Raw genomic sequence first — 19,478 nt, forward strand, 5'->3', positions numbered from 1 at the left:
CTGAAACTAGCCAAGAACCTAAGACAAAAACTAGGAGATGACTAAATCAACCTCCAATATGAAGACAAACTCATATAAGTTTACTTTAAGCACCAATGGAAGTGTTCCTATGATAATCATATAAAATACCATGAAATGAAAAGCATACAAGATTGTATTTGTGGCCGATTCCAACATTGGTCCACATAAGTATACATCAATTCATTATAATATGATACAATTACATTCAACTCCTCTTGAGTGTTCAATATACAAATCATCAATATATATATAATTCTTATCTCAAATTACATAGATTACAACCTTGCAAGAATGTAAAGAAGTACAAGAAGAGTTGAGGAAAGAGGAAGAACATCAACAAGCCACAAATGATCCAAGTCCTCTGGTCCCCAATGGTAGTTGGCAACACCACCCAAACATGTGGTACCCTTAGATCCACCCCACCATGCTTGTGGAGATAGTCACACGACCCAAATAGTCATGCAAATATGCAAGGGAAGTAATAGGCACACAAAATATCAAACATGGAGCAACACTCAACATGATCACATCAACAAATGGGAACATAATGCCACATCAAGGTAAGAGATGGTAAATCCAAAGTATCATAAAATAAATCTCATGTACAAATATGAATTCTCTCAATAAGGAGGAACAACATCAAAGCATCAAGAACAAGCCAACTCATCATCCAATCATCAAGAGATAATAAGGCCAAAGTCCAACATATGAAAAGTCCACATAAATCCATAAAAGAGCATTATTAACATGGAAGGCATATCATCTTCTAGGTGCTACTCATCTACAAGGCTAGGTACATAGAGAACAAGAGAGGGGAGTGTCATCACATGGCTCAAAGAGATGGCTCATGTGAAACTGAGAATTCTCTCATATAGACAAGAATGACGATCATGCAATATCTGGCACCACATGTGTGGGCATACCACTATGGGTAAGATCTAACACCTACATGTGTGGGCATTCCTTTCCAAGACTTCCTTAGCCTCGTACTAGCACTCAAGGAAAGTTTGGGACACTGATTATCTTATTTAAATGTTTTAACTCAACCCAAGTTTTAATTAATGTTTTCACTTGATTAACTCCCCACACCATGATTGCCAACAAGCCACTTTGGGTCGAGGACACGTTGGGAGCCACTCCTATCGTTGACTCTACTACCTAACCTAGGCTTAATGAAATCCAGAACATGAAACCAAATAACAATTATTTTAATACACAAAGTCAAATACTTTCATTAGTTGATCCCAACAATTCTCAATATACGTCATATAATCATATTTACATTGCCATTTTTCATACAATCATAACATACTCAATTAGCCATAATGCCAAGAGAACGGATCCGAATCGATCTAATAATAAAATTTACTCATATAATATCATGATTCCATAAAATAAAATCATATTTAAAACATCAAATTCTCAAAATTATCAAATGTTCATTTCGACTAAAAGACTAGTTGTGGAGGCCATCCACCATTGATGGACCTCGAAAAAGCTTCAAAATTCAAACTTAACAAATAAAAAATCTAGAAAAACCCATTGATATACAACTACACAACACTCCAAAAATGCAAGATATATCAGATTGATTTTGAATCTCTTATAACAATTCCAATGCTTTAGATTCTCCCATATTCTAAGGAAAGGCTGCGTACTAGTTGACATAGCATCAAATTGGGGGTGTGGACTAGACAATGTGGATTATACAAAATGGTGGGACAAGAAGGGGAAAATCCCCTTCTCAATCTATGAGTATGTTAACAGTGCGAGTGAGATGATGGCAAGGGGTATGTGAAGCCAGAGTTTCCCATTGAATAAACTTGGCAAATGGGATGGAGTCGCCTATGCAGAATGACTAACTACCTTCAACGTTGTCATTCTCAATTGCTTTGCTCCCAAGAGTGCACCTTTCAAAGTAAGGAGAATGGGTTAAAATAACTAAAACTCCTTATAACCTCAAGGTCAAGCGCATTCCAACAAGGAGACAGAGGGTCAGTGTGGTGCCTTTGATTAAAGGCAGACAAAGCAGTTAGCAAACCAAGTAAATATGGAAGCCAATTTCTCCTTAGGGGTTGCAAAACAATAGGGTGCTTTCAAGGGGGTCGTTATAGAGGAGCGCATGAAGCATATCTTTAAAATTGAAGAGCCCCAATTCTTACGCATGGTAGATATGTTGTTGGTAGAAAATACATGAAGTCTTCTTTTAGATTTTGAACTAATGAAGATGTGGCCTCCATTTGTTGGTATAGTGCTTGGAGTTGGGAACAAAGGAGGATGCAAATTGGATGATGAGAGAATGTATCAAAGAGGAATGGAAAGAGGGTCTCAACACCTTCTTATTAATGGCATGACAAGGAGAAGGATTTGTTACCAAAGATGGAGAGTGGGTGCATGTGGCTAAGTTCATACCACAATTGAGGCCATTTTAAGTTTGGGGTGTTGATGACGATTGTGAAGCAAGGAGGGTTGAAGCACAAGATGGATAGAGGCATTTTAAGAATTATCTTAGAAATAGAGAGGTGGCCATGCAAGACTAGGAAGGAGAGGAAGGGAAGTAGAAGAACAAGAAGAAGCCATATTTCAAAAAGGAGGATTGGCTTAGCAGAGAAATCAACAAAGGAGAATCTTCCATGTAATGCTCGCCAAAATACCCTAGAGAAAACTAACCAACTAATATGTCAATTGAGATTAAAAAAATTAAAGCACCATTTAATACAATATATATAATCAATTACTCATATGCATTTATCATTCATTAACATGATAAACAATTAACCATCATGAACAAAATCACAAGAGAACATAATGCAAGTGGAAATAAACACAATATGTATCAATAACATTCCCTACCTAGTATCTCAACGTCATTACCTATAACATCCTCAAGAACATATCAAACTAAGAATACATCTCATAAGAATCCTTCACTAATCTATTTATCAATAATGCAAATTCCATAGAACCCTTATGATTCATTTTAGGAGCACCAATACCAAATGTTCCTACTCCCAATTTCTTTTTCAACGTCCTAACATCATTAAACCATTATCAATGCTAATACCACACAATTGATCCATTTCCTTAAACATCATAATCATTCACACAACACTAAGTGTATAACCATAGAATCAATTCCATTAATGAAAATTATTCAAGATACAAGAATAATACATCAACATGTTCACCTAATATATCATCTACCATTATATATGAATACTATATTCATTTACACCAAGGAGTGGGGCTTTCAACTACATATACAATTACATCATAAATGCCACATGGATCATATTATAATAATATGCTACAAGAATCCATCCATGAGCTGTAACGAAAGAATCCACAACCATGCATTGTTGGCAGTGGGCCAGCGTCCCTCATGGGGATTCGCGACATGGTTTAACAACCTCCTATGAATTCTATAAGTCTAGTGGTTGTATCGGGCATTGACAGGTCGATATTTTGGTGCAACGACAACCCTAGCTTGTAACAAGTGGTATCAGAGCTTGGTCACATGTTCGAATCACGCAGGCCGCAGCGAGTGATGCTAGGAGGGGGATTGTTGGTAGTGGGCCAACGTCCCTCGCGGGGATTCGTGACATGGTTTAACAACCTCCTGTGGATTCTATAAGTCTAGTGGTTGTATCGGGCATCGATAGGTTGATCTTTTGGTGCAACGACAACCCTAGCTTGTAACATGCACAAGCGCATCCAATGAAGAACATCCCAATGGAAGAAGGCATCAAACCACCCAACCATGTGAAACCATAGGAACCACCCCCCATGTTAGGAGATGACACAAGATCCCACACACACTCTAGATCTAGGGTGACACCTAACAACCAAAGGATCCAACCAAAATCACAAATCAAGGCTAACTCAAAGCTCCAATAAACATAAGATCTCCAACATAGAAATCTCCAGAGGCAACTCGCAAATCAAGACTCAAGGTGCTAGGACCTACATGTAGGGAAACAATGTCATCACATGTATCTACCATGGGAACCTGGGAACCTATCTTAGCATTTGTAATACTCACGCGGAGCCATCTCAACCTTTGAGGATATCTAGGGAGTTCGGCTTACCTGGATCACCAAGGTCTACCCAACCATTCCCGGATCCATAAATTGCACCAGGGACATGAGTTGAGGCCACAAATCCATTTCTTATCTTATTAAGGTGATTTACCTCTACCCATCCCATTAATATTAATAATTTATGTTATCACTTGATTACAAGGTAAACTCCCAATGAGATATTCGAGTGATCTAGACCCTGGGTAACCTAGCAGTCTAATCCTCATGACCCCAATCACCCACTTGGAAGCCCACTCCCCCTAACATGCACCTAGACCTTAGGGTAACAATAATGCACGACACATAAATAAGGGCTCTCAAAAAATCTAATTGTATTAGCAAGGTTAATCAATCAATATAAACTCATAAGACATGAATAGCATATGTCAATAGTCTTATAAACAACATGGAACACACACCATGCATATGAACCATGATACCAACAAAATGAGCCCCAAGAATAATAACAGCAAGGCATAATACATCCTACAAAATTTTCCAAAAGGCATAAGCAATTTTTATTAAAAACCAAAAATATAAAGTTCAATAAAATCAACAACACGGTCCCAAATCACCTCAGGACACTCAGACAACATCAAAATAAGCCTTTGGAAACAGGACAACCAAAAACATCAAATCAGACTACCGAAAACTTCCAAAACACTGTTGCAAGATGGTTTAGCACATATGACCAACATAATGACACATCTAATAGGCAGATTAGCGCATATACATCTCAGTATAGTGCATATACTTACTGAAACAATGCATATAAGCAATACTTCAGCGCATATGCTCGATAGAACAACGCATAAGATCAACGAATTAGCGCATACAAAACACAGTATAACGCATACGATAATTTAAATGGCACATATAAAATCTAGATTAGTGCATATGACTTTTAGCACATTTGCTCAAGGTAGAAACCAGAAAATTTGACAAGGTAAAATAATTTACTGGAACTTTAGACAAGGCCGAAAATACAATAAATAGAGTCGCCCAGACCAATAGAAATGAAAGGAATAATCTAAACCCAAAAGCCATTGATACATGAAAGGTAAATCAAAAGTTCTCACAGAGACTTCCTAGACAATCTCATTCATAGAGAGTCCACATAACCGCAGAATATAATAGATAAATCTCAAGATAACTAATACATAATCAAAGGCGGGTTTTCTAGCAAGAAAAGACCAACCTAAATCCATAGGAAACTATAACAAAACATCATGTCACAGAGCATCCACACAAAGGAAAAATGCAATTCACAGCAGAATAAAACCAAATATATATATTGCATAAATATTTTTCTTCCAACTATATAATATGGCTATAATATTAATCTATCTCAATAGTTTCCCCAAGCTCCCAAATACAATCTTTCCAGCAAACACAGTGCAAACAAGCTTTTCCAGAAAATCAAAATTGCAGAGTAGAAGACTCCACCAACCTGGAAAAGCAAAAAAATGGCAAATGAAGTTGAAGAAGTGCAATCCACAAATCCAATCCAATCTAATCCAAGCCAAAACCAAATCCAAATTTCTAGCCAAGAATAAAATTCGTAGAACAAAACTCAAGAATAGCTAACCCAGCAAATGCACAGGCGGACAATTAAATAGAAAATCAAAGCCAAACTATACAAAATGTCAGCCAATCAAAATAAACAATTAAAATATATTTCTTACCAACCCTTCTCAAAAACCAAGGTAAGAATAATAAGATATTATTTAATTAACTTACCCAATAATTGAGCCAATAGAATAACAGGGTAGGTAGAAAGAATATATTAATTATCCCAAAAGTGTAAAAAGAGAAATAATAATAATATTATAATCAACCAATGATAAAATAAACCATGGGCACAATTAATTATAAAAACCCATTAATAAAATAGCCAAAGGATATAAACAAATACACATATTAATATAAAACCACAAATAAATAATAGACAATCCTTGGCATTAAATCAGTAAATTAAATATAAGACCAAGGGATAAAACAATAATAATCTCTCATTAAATTATTACTAAATTTTTTTTTTGAATAAAGGGGTAAAAACTTTATTGAAAATCAGAATCAAGAATTACAAAAGAGAACCAGAGTCTCAAAGCCCCAGAAGGGAACCACGAGCCCGACCCAAGATCAGCCAACTTCATAACTATCCATATCCTCAGCAAATATCTTATGCAAGTCCTGATAGTAATCCGAGGAGAGTTGCTCCCAACTGTCAACTTTCCAATCATCATCATGTTCCAAGGCCCACTTAGCCAAACAACCAACTGCTCTATTCCATTCATGAGGAATGTGGATGAAAGACACCTTCTCCATCATAGAACTAATTTGAAGAATCTAGTGAATGATCCTTGCCAGTTGCCAATGAATCCCACTCACCTTTTACTCAATCAACAAGTTAACAATAATTTGTGAATTTGACTCGCAAATAACCTTTTGCCACCCCAACTCCAAGGCACACTCTAGGGAATAGAAAATTGCTAATCCCTCCATAAAGTTATTAGACTGCCGCCCTTAATGCATCGAGAAGAAGAAAACCACCTCCCCCTACTATCCCTACCAACACCACCAATCCCAATAGGGCCCAAATTACCCCTAGAGAAGCCATCGATATTAATCTTGATGGACTCATCCTGAGGGGGCATCCACCTTCCCATCCTTTGAACCTTCTTCATAGCACATCTACCTCTCCTGACACAAGCTGAGGCGGGAGACATCTCCTGCAAACCCAACCTACTCACAATATCAGCCTCACCTCTATCCAAAGGAAAATTCACCTCACATTTAGCTTCCACCATCTCATGTATCATACTAATGATTCTATTCCACACTTTTTAAACTAACAGTCTGACCTCCCTAAAGATCCTCCTATTCCTTTCTAGCCAGATCCACCACAGTATGAAAATGGGCCCAATATGCCAGACAGTCTGGAGAAAAGAGGACAAAATAGGAGGCCTGCCCAAACAGCTCCAAAACTCCACCAAAGAATCCACGTGAACACAAGGATGCTTCCACATCCCCCACTAGTAATGCCAAATTAGCAGTGAGAAAGGGCATCTGAAGAACAGGTGTGAGGAATCCTCCTCCCCATTACCACAAAAAACACAGATGGAAGGCCCTAGGAATCCCTGCTTGCGAATATTGTCCCAAGTTAGACATCTATTCAAAGCCAAAGTCCAATTGAAACAGTTACACTTCGGCCAAGAAAAATTATTCCACACATGTTTCCACCAATGCACCTCCCCCCCATCCAATCTATGGGACAACACCTCCTGGTACCCACTAGCCATAGTAAAGACGCCCTTAGGATTCAAGGATCAAGCAAGTCTATCCCTACCCTTAAGGGAGCTACAGTGTCTACTTGCCAAAAATGCCATGCAGCTCAACACACTCTTCATCCATAATAGCAACCGATCATTCATTAGGAGCCTTCCACCACTCCAAATCCAATCGCCCACACCTATAAACAACTTAACGTCGCTCACCCTAAACCACCCTGCCTGCAGTAACCTCTGGCAAATATTCCCAAGGTTGGGAAACTAATCAAGGATGGGGGGATATCCATCCCAAGAGTCGAACCAAACCTCTTCCCCCCTCTTACATATCCAAAAAAGTTATTCCTTTATAAGAGAAGCCCCTTTCTTGAGAGTACTCCAAATCAATGAGCCTTTTCCCTCAAGCGGATATCTTGGGATTTTCTCCATCGGGATCCTCTACATATATCTGTAGGCCAAAATCCTAGCCCAGTCTCGATCATGTTCAACACACCACCTCTAGTACAATTTAGCCACCAAAGCCTCCCCAAATAAAATAGACTACCTTAAGCCAAGCCCACCGACTATTTTGGGCTACACACCAAGTCCCAATTGACAAGACACCATTTGTAGGAGGACATGTTGCCTTCCCATAAGAATTGCCTTGCCAGAGAATCCAATCCCTTTAAGAACCACTTAGGGGCCACTTGGAGCATACACCGATAAATTGGAAGAGCCCGAACCACCAACTGGATCAGTTGAACCCTCCCAACAAAGGATAACCATCTGTGTGTCCAATGTTCGACCTTATGCAAAATTTATCCAAGATACCCTGTCACGAATCCCTGGGAGGATTACCAATAGAGATAGGAATGTGCAGGTAAGTCAAGGGAAGAGAACCGACCTGGAATCTCAAGATATGAGCAATCCTACTCTGAATAGTTCCAGATGTGTTGAAGAAGAGAATGAAAGATTTATCCTCATTCATCAACTAGCTCGAAGTGGCAAGATAAACATCCAAAAATTTACGCAAATTCGTAGCTTCTCTAATCCGAGCTAATCCCATCAGGATCGTGTCATCAACAAACTGCAAATGGGACTGAGGATGTAGGTCATTACCCCAACTCCAACCTTGAATAGTACCTGTTGGCACTATGTGAACCGGTATGAGGACATAATGATAATGACATTGCATGTTGTCATTGATGTCAATATGTTGAAGAGTTGAGAACCGGTATAATATTGTGAACCGGCATTTGTGCCAAAGTGAAGCAGTGTGTTTATTCAAGGTGAACCGGCATATGGTTATGGGAACCAACACATGGAAGCATTGTATGACTACCGGTTGGTAGTCTCAACTTTAGGGTTTCCAGTTGAAGTGCTTCAAGCCTATGTGGCTCAACCGATGACTTTGTGTGATGAGTTAGCATGATAACGAAGAACATATCATGTTTCCATGTAAACCTTATGTGCATGAAGGATCTTGCATGAAGGAGATTGTTCCTATCTACCTCGAGAATGTGTGAAGTCTGTAAACGGTGATAACATGTGATGGGTTATCAACTGCCATGAAATCGGTGGAAAATGAACGATGGAGATTAATGTAGTATGTTCAACGGTCAGGATTGATCCGTTTGAATTCCTTAACCTAATAGGTTTAGGGTTTAGGGTTTATGCTACCGACCTATCTATTTTCCTATAAGGTTGATGTTATGACTCTTTCTAGGGTTGTTGGCAAAACTTGTGTGTGTGTGTATCCAAGAGAAGAGATACGTGATTCTTGTCAGACCAAAGGAGAGAAGTGATACCTGCAGAGTGTAAGTGCAGAAGGTGAAGAGGAGCTTAAGCGGATCTACATTGGCATTGAGCGCTATTATCAGATCATTGTAATACCTGTTGATCTCTAACCACTTCAACAGTTGGGAAATCCCTTAACAGGGTAGCTTTAACCGGCTTGCTGTAAATCCTTTAACAGGGTGACTCAAAATCATTGAGTTCTTGAAATCCTCTAACAAGGTAACCTTTAACAGGGTTTTACCCTTAACCGGATATTTTAGCCATCCCTTAACTGGGTGATCCCTAATAGGATCGGTTCCTAACAGAACCTATTGTATCAGTCTTTAACTAGACAAGGCTCTTAACAGAGTGGACTTCTAAAGAGTTCAAAAACAAGCTTGTGGGTATTCACCCCACCGTGGTTTTTTCTAGTTGAGTTTCCACATGAAAAATATGTGTGTCATGTGTGATGTCTTCTTCATGTGATGCTATGTTGTTTTCTGTCAAGCGGTGAATCATGTTGATCTAGTTGCTTATATGTATATCTTTGATGGTAGATTACTTGTTCATGCATTAGGGTGAAATGGAAATGAAGTGTTAGATTGTATGAGAAGATAAGTGTCAACCAGTTTATGCTTGTCTCAGTTATTCTGGGTTTTGTCGGTTGTACTCTATTTAAGGACTGGTGTTACTGTTTGTCTATCAATGCACAGTGTTTGTAGACAAACCGGTTCAAGAGTGTGTTTTTGTCTGTACTGATTCACCCCCCCTCTCAGTACCAGTTTGGTACTATTCATTCATCATTGAGTTATCAGTACCCAGACCCACATTATGCTTAATCAACCTCCCTAGACCCTCAGCCAAAAGAATGAATAAATACAGGGAGAGGGGGTCCCCCTGGTGAAGACCCCTAGATGCACCAAACAACTCAGTATGATCTCCACTAATTAGCACAGAGAGGGAGGTAAACATAACACAACTCATTACTCATTGGATCCATTCATCAGCAAAGATAAAGGCCCTAAGGATCTTCTGGAGAAAGGACCAATAGACTCTATCATAAGCCTTAGCCATATCCAGCTTAATAAACATAGCTTTTTCCTTGGAAGTTGTCATATAATGAATGGTCTCAATAGCAATGATCACACCATCCAGGATTTGGCAACCTTCCATGAACCCACTCTGCTCCTCTGAAATGACCTCCCCGAGCCAATTCTTCAACCTTTCCGCTATCAACTTAGAAATGATCTTATATATCACATTATAGAGAGAGATAGGGTGGAACTGGCCTAACCGGTTAGCCCCATCACACTTGGGGATTAGTATAATGAAAGTCGCATTCAAAGCTTGAAGCATCTGCTTATTCCTTTGGGACTCTTGGACCACCTCCAATAAGTCCAATTTGATAATATCCTAGAAATCTTGAAAGAACTCAATCGGAAACCCATCTCGTCTAGGAGCTTTTCCTTTCCTCATGTGAAAAACAATCTTCTCAAGTTCTTCCAACAAAATAGGACCCATAAGCTTCTCATTCATCTCCCTAGTAACTAGAGAAGGAATACAAGCAAGAATCTGATTCTCCTCTTCCGATTCCCCCTGAGTATCCTCGCTAAAGAGGGACCGAAAATACTGTAAAGACTCCCTAGAGATCTCCTACAAGGATAAACACTGCTCACCTCTATCATTGAACAGAACAGGAATGGAATTGCCATGTCTTCTTGTTTTCACTGAATTGAAGAAGAACGCAGTATTCTTGTCCCCCACTCGTAGCCAATCAATACGAGATCTCTATTTCCAATATATTTCCTCCCTAAGCTCCCATTCCTCTAAATCCTTAAGTGCCATGTCTTCTTCCCTAAGCAAGGCTTCAGACAAACCATGCTCTCTTATTTCCCTGGTAATGTCATTCAACACTAGTTGAGCAGCTATCTTATCAAGAAAAATATTCTCGAAACACTGGCGGTTCCACCATTTAAGCTGAAACTTAACAAATTGTAGCTGCTTGGCAAAAGTGTACATAACAATGCCAAAGGCTGGCCTCCCTTTCCTCCACCACTCCGAAACATGATCCTGCAAAGAAGGATCTTGTAACCACATAAGATGGAATTTGAATGAAGGAGTGCAAGCGACCCGAGCAGAAGAAGACATCAACTTTATGGGCCAGTGCTCTGACCCTCTCCAGTCTATAATCTCATAACATGTGGACCACCCCCCACCAACCCAAAAACTAGAAACCAGAAAGCAATCAAACCTCTCCGCAATCCAATACTCCCCTACCCTCCTGTTGTTCCAAGTGAACAAACCATTACAAAGCTTAATGTCAACAAGATGCAATGATGATATAGTATTCCAAAGAAAGAAAGAAGAAGGTTCCAAACGCATAACACCACCCTTCTTCTCACTCATCTCTAAGATGGCATTGGAATCTCTCGCCATTATCCATGGATGAAAAGGGAACAACCCTCACATAAAAGAAATATGAGACCATAAATTATGCTTACCCTGAAGATCAGTGGGGGCATAAATATTAGTAAACAAGATATATTCCCCAATCTCAAGACTAGAGGCAACCCTGGATTAAGAAGATTTGGAAGCAACCCACCAAATAGGATGAATCCTCAAGGGATTCCAAAGACAGGCCACCCCTTCAAAGGAGCCAACTGCCCCAATACACTAACACTTGCCTCTCCCCCAAAGCTTCAACACCACACCCATCATACTTTCCACATAAAGTTTAGTTTTCTGCAAGAAAAGGACATCAGGTGAATGACTCCTTATCAGCTCCCGAATAGCTTTTTGTCTAGGGCCACTGTTCAAGCCCCTCACATTCCATGATAGCATAATCATTTCGGGGGATTAGAAAAATGAGAATCCAAAGTCTTTACTGACCCTAACTCAACCAAATTCTCCCCCATCAATTTGATCTTATCCAAATCCTTCTTTCTGTCAACCTTCAAATTCTTCTTTGTTGCTCCTTTCTTAATGTCTTTCTGATAAAGACCCAACTATAAGGAGATCTTGTTAATTTTGACCCCAACAGGTTCCAATTTCTGAGCTATAAGAGAACCCTCCCCCCCCAGCCAACTTCACTTCAACACCAGCATTGGGTCCCAACTGAGCCACTACTAGCTGATCTATCTCCATTTGTTGACTCCCAACCACTTGCAGAGCCTGGGTAGAGTCCCAAATCACACTATCAAGGACCAACCCTGATGCACCTTGATCCAAAGGAATTAACCCCAGGTTCACCTCCTGTTGGCTAAGGTCATCCAAGGCTTCAAATCTATTAAAGGTATCCTCCTCTTGTCTCTCCTGCAAGGACCTCTTTTGTCCCTGATTCTTGTTCTTTGTCTTAACTGAGACAAAACCAAAAACACCAACTACCTCGTTAGACATGGCAGCTTTTCCTTTATCAGCCCCATCTAGGTTACGGGTCGGTTGTTGAGGTTGGCGCACCACCAGTCTATACCTAGGACACTTGTGCTGCAAATGACCCTACTCATGACACAAACGACACCAAAATGGTAAAGTCTCATAATCCAACTATTGAACCCAAGAATAAGAGCCCGCACACATATCTATAGCATCTAGCAAAAGCTTACTAAGATCAATTTCAACATAGATACGAGCGAAAGTCATTACCTTTCTCCTCTGACTCCCTCCAATGGTCGTCGTTGTCCGTGATGGTCTACGGAAGCTCCTTGCCCGATGCTCTAGTGGCACTGCCCCATAGTATAGGTCTCGGCAATAACCTATCTCCTCCCCTGCTCACATAACATAGGCGTATCCAGCCCTATGTCCTTTGTCGCCTGCCTCCCAGCCCTCAGTGCTATCTCAGCCTCAGTATAACGCTGGATAGCCTGATCCCGCTCCCACATAGTATCCCTCAGCTGTCTCCTAAGCCTAGTTGTCTCCCTCTCCAGATCCTAGATCTCATCTGCCTGTCCCTGGCAGATCTCCCTTAGCTCAAATAGCTCATCCTCCTCCTCCTCGACCCCCTGTGCCTATGCCTATGGCTCCCCCTATATTGGTGGCTATGCCTGTACCTGTGCCTCTGCCTATACCTATACCTGCCTCTATCCCTATCCCTGTACCTGTCTAGGACCTTGTGCTACTGGCACCTATAGTGGCAATCCACCGTGACCCCTCACCACCCGAGCCTACCTCTCCTCTCCACCCTCTCTCCGCAGAGCCACCCTCCTCTCTCCAACTGCACCCCGCCTCCTCCGTCGGCCTCTCACCCCACCATCTCCATCATCGTCCTCATCCCCTCCGCCATCTCCATCTATCTACTCACCTGGGTCTGTCAGGCATGGAAATGGATGCTCTGCCCTATATGCAGTGTACTCTGCATCCATACCTGCATCCTCAATCTTAGGCCACATATCCCATGGCATGGGCACCATCTCTACCAACTGCATCACGGCCCAATCATATGATAACAGTGGCCCAAAGTGTGTCTGGTCTCGCACTGTCCACGCATACATATCGGAACCCCATGGCATCTGCTGGATCCTACCAAACTATTTGCCTACCCTGTCCACTAACTGCCTCTCTAGTACATACGGCGTTCGCCCAATCAAATATTTGCTCTCGAAGGTATAGGATAGATCCACTGCATCATCATCCCACTGCTCGCACTCACAGTACGGCCTCCATATCACAGTGTCAATCTCATCGATCACTCGACGCCAGTACTCCAACCTACCAATTCGTGGCTGTGAGGTAATCATATCATATAGATGAACAAAACTGCGTCCATGACCCCGGCCTCTGAAATGTATCGGCCATGTGATAGGCAGATGCTCATATGCCCAAACCTGCAACAATGTAACTCTGCAGCCCAATCCTACGGATCCATGATAAACAAACTAATGAAGCTCATAGTACAAGTGTGTCAGCACGCATGGTCCCTAGGCATATCTGGTATGTTGTGTAACCAGTGTCTCCAAGGTGCTCCCCCGGCCCACAGCCAACCCCTGTGTCAACCTGTCTGGACACAGAAACCCACTGATCACTCCTCCTAGCACTGTTGGTAGTGTCAGTCCTGTCGTTGTCATTGTGTCTCATGCCACGTGTCCAGCCCTCATCTCTAGTCCCGGATCCTGGAACACTCATCTCGGGGCCTCCCTGTCTCCATCTCGATCATAGGGTATCAACTTCCCATCGATCGGTATCCTCAATATCCTGTAAACATCCTCCAAGGTGACTATCATCTCACCCATCGGCAAATGAAAAGTGCATGTCTCGAAATGCCATCTCTCGGTTAAAGCAGTCAGCAAACCCATGTTCGCCGGAAACTCAAGCACATACAGAATGTATCGTAGACCCATAACCTCAATGGCAGCCCTGTCCTCAAATGTCATCTCTGGTCGTAACCTCTGAGTCGATGGGAATCTCTCCCGTGACTCCAACATAGGCAAATACTCCTGCAGTCAAGCAAATCAATCATGTCAGTCAAAGTGACACTCACTGTTCATCACAAAGTGTTGCTATCTATCCTAGTGACACTCACTGTTTATCACAAAGTGTTGTTTTTGCTCCTAGTGGTACTCCCTGTTCATCACAAAGTACTATGTGTCTTGCACTCCCTGTTCATCACAAAGTGCTGCTCATATTTGCACTCCCTGCTCATCACAAAGTGTTGCTCCTATTAGTACACCTTGTTCATCACAAAGTACTATGTCTTGGTACTCCCTGTTCATCACAAAGTGCCTTGATCTATCCTATCTTAGGGCCTCTACTTGAGTGTATCCTCTTGAGTAGTTTCCTAATTGGCAACGTATGTTCTATCACATAATTGTCAATCCTAGCCCTATCTGCTATCCTAGTCTTCCCTAGAGGACTTGTTTGAGTGTATCCTCTCAGCAGATTATCCAATCGACAACGTATGTACATCACAAAATTTTTGATTTGACCTTGAAGACATAAATGCACCTTCATGACATAAACGTGCTTACAGACTACACAAATGCACCTTCTCTGTACAGACACGCCTGAAATACACAGACGTGCCTATGCTTTGCACAGACGCGCCTGTCCTGCACAGACGTGCCCACATTTCACAAACATGCATGCACAATGCAAATGCGCTCACATCTGGCACAAATGCTTTTCCCAACATAGATGCGCCTGGCACAAACACAGACGCGCCTAGCCAACCTAGTCGCGCCTGGCACCAACGCAAACGCGCCTACACGTTTTTGACATTTTTTGACATTATCCTAACGTGAATTTATTGCACTACCTAGCATGCATTAATGACAACAATTAGTGTGACAAAGTACAAGGAGGTTTTGTGGTACTTACCGACTCTCCTGCATCTGCTGGCCTCTGATATCAGTGAACGCGATCGAATCTATGCACCAATGCCATCGTTGCTGACTGTTGCTACTCTATTCTCTCTCTGCACTCTAATCTCTTGAATGTGTGGATGACAATGAGGATGTTTTGCCCTCGTCGTCTATTTTATAGACTTCCCTAGCCCTAGCCCTAGCCCTCGTTTCCCGAGTCAGTCTTCTTCATCCTGTGACTCTGTCACTCTATCCGGTCAGTCCATTCTAGCCTTTCTTTCTTATCGAGAGATTTTCTACGATCTTTTCAGACATTTTCGTCCAATCTCTTGAGGGGGCATATCATTCCCATCTTGGGGCAACTTTGTATCAGTTCATCTTATCGTCTTTGAAACAACGCGACAAGCTGCATTGTCTCAAAGAGGGGCAAAATGTAGACACCTAAAATTGTCATGTCTAATTAAATAAATATCTTTATTTATTTAATTATTTAAGCCTAATTCTTCTATTAATTGAATAAATCTTTATTTATTTAATTAATTCATTTATCCTCTTCTAGCCTTATTTCTCATTTAAATAAATACTTTTATTTATTTAAATTATCCTTTTCCTAAATTAAATAAATACTTTATTTATTTAATTGATCCCACTTCTTCTATTAATTAAATAAATATTTATTGATTTAATTAATTCATTAACCTTTTTTACCTATGACACATGTCATTCATCTCTTAATTCATACACTACCTACCCTCTTATTATTTTCTTATTTTCTTTACCTACCCTCTAATCATAGCCGACCATTTATCTTTTACACCTCTCAATCTTATCCCTCCATTTCATATAGTGTCTTCTATATAAGAGGATACTTCCTTCATTATCGACCCTCGCTTACGACTTGACTACACTACGCTTTTGCACTTTCATATGTGATCCTACTTGCAACCACATTTTCGTTCTTTGTTGAGCTCTTGTGCACATATAAAATCTGAGAGCAAATATATCAAGCAAGATCAATGGAGATAGGAAGAATGAAGATCCAAACCCTATTGGACATGTGATGGTATAATCTTTGTGATTTCATTTGATTTGCATTATCTTAGGTAATCTTCATATGTTATGATGGATCTTTGTTGTTGTTAGGCTAGGGTTTTGTGGTTGAATTCATTTAGTTTTTCATCATTGTTGTTATCCATTTTCACCGTATACATTTTGGCACGCTCGGTGGGACCCTTGTCCCTTTTGCATTTAACATATTTTGTTGCAGATTTTGTTTTGATGTTGCAGATCTGACATTTTCGACATCTTTATATTTTCACGTCTGCACACTTTTAGATCGCGTTTTTTTTATTTTTTGTCGCGTCTTTGACATCTGGAACCACGTCTACATCTTCGACAATATTTCATTTTTTTTGCAAATTTTGGGAAACGCGTCTATGTTTCGTAGTCATGTCTGTGAAGTCTTCAGGCGCGTCTGTGAAGTCTTCAGGCGCGTCTGCGTTAGGGAAACATGTCTGCATTTGGGAGCCGTGTTTGTGTCAGATCTTGGTGCGGCTGTGTGTTCTCGCAGCATCTGTGTCTGTGACAACTGCGTTTGTGTTTGGTTGTTGCATTTTTGGTTTCATTGATTCAATTTTTTGTCATTCGGATTTCAAATCTGGTTTATTTTGAGCTAACATTTTTAGATATAGCTAACAAAATTGGTGCAGCTTGTCTTGAAAGCAAAATCGTTTTGTTAAAGGCCCCTATTTCACAAAGTCTTTTGGATTTAAATTTTACCTAACTTGCGTGCTTGCAGAAAGGGGGTGATTATTTCAAATAATCCAAACTACTAATAGATCTTTGTTGCAGGACCTTGGCAAGGGTTTTTGATATTTATTGTGTGCCTTGTTTTCATATATTAGCAAACACTTCAATTGGTGCACTAAAATTGAACTAGTGTCTTTTGTGTCTTGAGCAATAGGCTCTTTTTGTTTAATCTTTAGAGGGTCTATCTCCCCGTGTGGTCATTAGGACTACTAGTGAGGAGAGAACAACCCATGTGGTAGCGAGTAAAACCCACCTCTTCCGAACCACTATAAATAACTATATTCATGGTGAAAACTGTGGATAATGTGTGTTGATTAGTTCATACCGACACTATGTCTCCCCATAAACCCGTTTGATCAAATTTATTTGATCATTTGTAGGACGTAACCCCTACCGTCTGGGAACCTTCTGTATTTACAGAGCTGAATGTGTTGCATGTATGGCCACACGAGCAGATGCCCTTACTAGCACCTTTTTGTTTTAGAAGCCAAAATCCTTCTAGTTGTTGGGGCAAGAGGTCGGACCTCTGGAGCGGCCCACACACATACGGTTCTTAGTAGAGATACAAAGTTCGCCACGAGGAGTTTTCATGGGGACTGATGCTTGGTTGCCCAAGAAATGAGTGTTGAGGGTGGAGCTAGTGGGGTCAAGCATCTAAGTATCCGCTTTGAATAGCGTAGCCTCGGGTGAAACTCCATGTGGGATCAACAACTATTGTCTTGGCCAACCATAAGAATTGTGCTTGACTTATTTTGAACAATCAAACATTCAAGACCAAACACCAAAACATTGTGTCTTTTGTGTCTTCAAGTGTATGCAAAACAATTTTACATCAAACAACACACTTTTCTTTGATTCATTTTGAGTCTAAACACTTGCAAACATTGAGTCCTCATCAACATTGTGTTCTCTTGTCATGAAAAATAGTCAAACATTTAGATTTGGTCACAACAAAACAACTTCACAGATTGGAAAAATTGCACAAGTTTATAGAAACGCGTCTGTGTCTGAAGACCCACGTCTGTGTCATCTAAACGCGTCTATGAAGGGCAGAAACGCATCTATGTCTTTTGAGCAACATTACAGCATCTCAAAAACGCGTATGTGTCATCTAAACACGTCTATGAAGGGTAGAAACGCGTCTGTGTCTTTTGAGCAACATTGTAGCATCTCAAAAACGCATCTGTGTCTGGCAGAATAGCGTATGTGTCCTTTAAGTGTGTCTGTGAAGTATACATGCACGTCTGTGTTCAGGATTGAAAAATTTCATAATTCAACAAACAAGAACAGTCAATTTCAAACTTATTGAGCTTCCTAGGTTATTTCTCTGGGGTTTTCATCTAGCATTCAACCTGTCTTTGGGTCTCACAAAGTCCATCATTGCTTTACACCTTACATTATATTCACATTTGTCTAAACTTGAGTCAAAAGGTCGCTTGTCCTCATCTTATTTTGTCAACATACTACATACAACAACATTTTGCTAAGTGGTCCCTCATCAAGGTCTATCACCTTTGGGTCTCATTTGGTCTTACTTAGAGTCAAGGTCAACTTACCTCATCAAGAGAAACTATCGTCTCTTTGGAAGTCACGCCTACTCTACTACATACATACTTGGTCTTACACTTTGGACATTGCAAGTACACCTCAGATTCATTTACATTCCATCCAAACTCTTGGTCTTCCATACTCTTTCCATTTTCATCTAGTCTCACACATCTTGGTCTATACCTAGTTCATGGTTGAAACCAGTTCCCAAAAATCTAGGAGAGAAACTAAAGAGGCTCAAGAGTCCACAAACATGAGTTCCTATGAATATGACAATGATATCTTTTCAATTCTGATCATACTACATTACCTGACATTGATGCCTATAGAAACATTCCAAATGTTGAGAACATGGACACTACAAACAACAATGATACACACAATGACAATATGGACAACTTTTCTGTGCATTCAGTAGAAGTTGAAGATAGCATTATGAATCCCCATTTCAATCGATTGGTTGAGGAAATAATGAAGAGAGATAGACAATACTTTCTACAAGTGATGGCACAAAGTGGAGCTAAGATACCTCATGATTTTGACATGTCTCAAATAATGGAAAATCGACCTTTGCAACAACCACACCTCAACATGGATCAAAGGAGGCCTAATAGTGGAGGCAATAGAGGACCACATATGGTGCCTGAATCACCATCATCTTTGTTTCAAAAACCAGAGGTCCCATA

This window comes from Cryptomeria japonica, chromosome 9 (assembly GCF_030272615.1).
Source record: "Cryptomeria japonica chromosome 9, Sugi_1.0, whole genome shotgun sequence".
In the NCBI taxonomy this organism is placed as follows: domain Eukaryota; kingdom Viridiplantae; phylum Streptophyta; class Pinopsida; order Cupressales; family Cupressaceae; genus Cryptomeria; species Cryptomeria japonica.